The sequence below is a fragment of the Oratosquilla oratoria genome, chromosome 29 (assembly GCF_046742065.1).
Source record: "Oratosquilla oratoria isolate Oo_2021 chromosome 29, ASM4674206v1, whole genome shotgun sequence".
NCBI lineage: Eukaryota > Metazoa > Arthropoda > Malacostraca > Stomatopoda > Squillidae > Oratosquilla > Oratosquilla oratoria.
Genome location: NC_134805.1, coordinates 18,782,134 through 18,786,245, shown reverse-complemented (window position 1 = coordinate 18,786,245; position 4,112 = coordinate 18,782,134). Strand labels below are relative to the sequence as shown.

At 38.5% G+C, this 4,112-nt stretch overlaps 1 long non-coding RNA gene across 2 annotated transcripts in view; it reads right to left on the bottom strand.

Annotated features, from left to right (window-relative positions):
• The window catches only part of LOC143040629 (uncharacterized), a 173,817-nt gene extending 171,209 nt beyond the window's left edge, over window positions 1–2,608 (bottom strand). For both annotated transcript variants that reach the window (XR_012967731.1, XR_012967730.1), the window contains exon 1: window positions 2,460–2,608. This is a non-coding gene — a long non-coding RNA (uncharacterized LOC143040629). The remainder of the gene's footprint in view (window positions 1–2,459) is intronic.
• Window positions 2,609–4,112: the final 1,504 nt, after the last annotated feature.

Here is a 4,112-nt window from a genome sequence, read left to right as displayed (position 1 = left end):
GAACTTGAGACGCAGTCGAAATGCAATAATGCCACGCCATGTTTTATCACGCCTTCGAATACTCCTGTACTCTGATTACACATACATACGTATACCAAAAGCCTTTTTCCCCCTTATAAGGGAGGTAGCCAAAAAGAAAAAGGCATAAAAACCATTCCCACCCATTCCATCCCCATCACATTCCACTCCCCTCCACCCTCTTATCTTGGCACCTCCTGGATGACAGGTCATCCCTGCATCTTGTCCACTACCCTGGGTCAGAGGCAGTGTCGCAAGACACAGCACATCCACAGCATGGCAGCTTCATTAAATCGGCGACCCCCCCCTACCTCTCCGTCCCCTCATGCAGAAAAGGAGAAGGCGGGGAGAAATCCCTTCGGGCTGCGTCAAATTTTTCTCACACATACTCCCTCACTCCCCATCCCCCACCCACTCCACCTCTATGATTATAGATATAAAAAAAACAATGAAAAAGTCGAAGAAGAAAAGAAAAATGAACGCAAAAATTAACTCTGTCTTCGGCCGCATTTGACGGTTTTGCCTACACCAAGTTGATCAACGTTCACAAAGATGAAATTCTCCGAATTTTACGTCACGGTTTAATAAAATCGCCTGGCGGACGCTAGAACAAATGTTACAGGGCAATCACAATGAAAAGTTTAATCTGGATGGGTTTGGTAACCTTCTTCGTTGTGTCAAGGAAAGTTAAGGTTTTTCGTTCTTGGAAAGGGATGATTGATCTTTTCCATAGACCTCTGCGAAGAAATTGTGGACCGCTGCTGTATCAGTTTGCGAATGTTTCCATGTCCCTGGCTTGCGGTCAGAGCTGGGCGCGTTCCTCGGTGCGTTCCGCTTTAGTTTGACCGAGGTTAGCGCTCCCAAACTATTAAAGTTTAAGAGACAGGTTCATACCGAAATAAAAACCCGGTAGGCCACATACTATACCAAAGAAAAAATTTTGTATGCCACATTCAAAAAGTAGGCCACATACAATACCGGCACCTATATTGCTTTAATAATTTGGGAGCGCTAACCGCGGCCAAACTAAAGCGGAACGCATCTAGGAACGCACCGAGGAACGCCTGCTGTTTACGGTATTATTGATCAGTCGCCGGTTGTCGTCTCTCTGTATGTGAAGAGGCGAACGGAATTCAATAGAAATTGTTAGAGAGCTTATACCCGGCCTGGGGGTCGAATGAAGAAAATATTGTCTCAGCTCTAGAAATCAGACAAGAAACAATGGTCTCAAACTGTCCGGAAATAGATTCAATTTGGAAGTGGGTAGAAACAACTTTGCCAGCCGTGTAGTTAATGAATGGAATAAACTTCCTGCACAGGTAGTGCAATGTAGTTCAGTTCGAAGCTTTAAGAATCATTTAGATAAATACCTAAGTAAGATGATGTAATGATTATAATTTATCTTATATTATTTGATTTTGTTTTGTTATCATTTGTCTGTCTGATTTTCATTTATTATTAGTTATATGTCAATTCATTATTAATTACTATTTACCTGTTTGTTTATTATTCAACTGTACCTATGCATTTATTCATGTATTTTATTTGTTATTTACATTATTATAGTTTTTATTTATTATTTTATTATTAATATAATTTTTTTTTTCGCATCCGACCTACATATGGATCAAAAGGTCTCCTGTCGGCATGCTCCGCCTTTGTAATCCTTTGTAATATAGGAGATAGGGTAGCTGAACATGTTAAAATTCGAAGCAGAATATGTAAGTGGTCTGTCTTCACTGTACCACTTTCTATATATGAATATAAAGTACTAGCTTATCGTATACCCTGAGCGCCATTTATATTATAAAATATACTTCATAAAATATACTAAGTGAAATATATAAAATACACTTCATAAAATATACAGACCTGACCTAACCTAACCTGGACGCCATTTGAATTATAGAATACAATTAATAAAATATACTGAAATATATAAAATACACTTCATAAAATATACAATCCTAACCTAACCTTAACGCCGTTTGAATTATAAAATATACTTCATACAAATATACTAAACATATAAAATATAGTACATATATACTAAATAAAACATATGAAATATACTTCATAAAATATACTAACCTAACTTAAAGTTCTGCAAATTGCAGCAATCCTTTTCATCTAGATATAAACTGAAATTGAACAAAAATTCTCACTACTGGGCCTTTTGATTAGAGCGTTTGAATACAACGGTGCAAGCCATTTCGCAACAATCATGAAAAATGGGGGAATCCCTGGCTCAGACTTTTGCTCATACGACCAAATACAGACCCATGAACGCATCCTGAATGACTGTAATGTAACAGCACCTCACTCTCCATTAACAGACTTACACAACCCAGAATTAATAATTACCTACCTCACCAATTTTGATAACTTAGCCTGTTGCCATACGGAATAACAAAAATGTAAATGAACAATTCAACCCATACCTGTTGTACTATTATTCTCTATATGTAATAGAGATGGCACGATACATCATGGTACAAATGGAAAAACTGTGGTGCAGTCATTTTCTGACTTCAATTCGACGCATGAGCTCTGTTAAGTACTGGATCACGTAGCGCTGTGTATTCCATAGACACGGTCCGCGGACTGGCTCAATACGCACGACAGCATTTCCGTTACATCGTGCGTTTGGCAGCGTAACATACCGTTAAACGTTGACTCGAATAGCCATGTGTAACGCCTTACTTTTTTATCTTTATATTTTTTATTTCATTTATCTATTTATTTTTATTTTTTGCTTAGTCTCATATTTCTCAGTTTACTCATTCGGCCTGCCATGTTATCCTCGGCATTTGTAATTGTTATTTCGAACTATGTGTTTTTTTCTTTATCTGCACTTCATGTGTATTGATTCAATGCCAAATAAAATTATCATTATTATTATTATTATCATTATTGTTATTATTATTATTATTATAATAAGTGTAAAAAATAAATTTCGTGGCTTGGAAAGCCACGAAATTTACCCATCTCCACAACTGTGGACATCACAGGTGCAATAGATCAGTCTCGCATACATATAAGCTAGCACCTGATCAGAATGATTGAGCTAATTACCAGCGGCGGCGCCAGGAATTAGTTGGGGAGGCTAAGGGGGGGCTGAGCAAATTTGGGGGGGGGGCTAATAGTAATATGATAATACACATATATTATCCTCATTTCAGAAGGGGGGGGGTTAATGGTAGGGCTAGCACTGATGGCTGACAAATCTTTAGCCCTGGCAATTAAAAATTCCACTTAATAAAGTTATTTCAATGAGTGTTTTAAATTTTCAATTTGCTCATTTCAGTTGGGGGGGCTAATGGGGGGGCTGGCCACTTTTTTTGGGGGGAGGGGGCTAAAGCCCCCCCCCCCCGGCGCCGCCACTGCTAATTACATTGATCTCAGAATTCGTTCACAGCCACAACCATCCCAACATACCAAAAACACACTTGACATGCACTTCTTGAGGTCTGTATCGTTCCACACAGAAGGCCCATCTCAGCTGCATCAATAATAGATGGGATAATTTCAAACATTCAAACATTTATTTATTTATCATTTCATTTACGTTTTCCATTGCCGGCCATGGGCGTCCGGAGGGGAGGTATGGGAGGGGGGGTGGCAGATGCCCCCCTAGAAATCCATTATTTGAATCTTACCGATCGTCACGTATAATTTCGTTAAATCTTTTTAAGTTATAACATATCAGTGTATGATAAAAGTCAAACTATAACTCATGTAGATAATGTAAATATATCCATATGCGGCTAAATTGAAGCGTGTACCCTGATAGAACCTTATACCACTAAACATATATATGAAATATCTTTAATTTTGACCCCGTACAAAAAATACTCCCCTTCCTGCAAAAATTCTTTCCCCTCCAAAAATTCCTCCGGATGCCCTTGTCCAGAACATTGGTGCTCAACTTGGGGTCCTCTAAGGAAGCCATGACAAGATATGGTGCCATGGCCTCCTGTTGCAAATTACACGTTTCTGTATAATGCGAGGAATCTGAATGCTTCCACACTCACAAAAATCTATCAACTATGAGATAGTTATGATTACTACCGTAATTTTGTAATAGAGCAAAG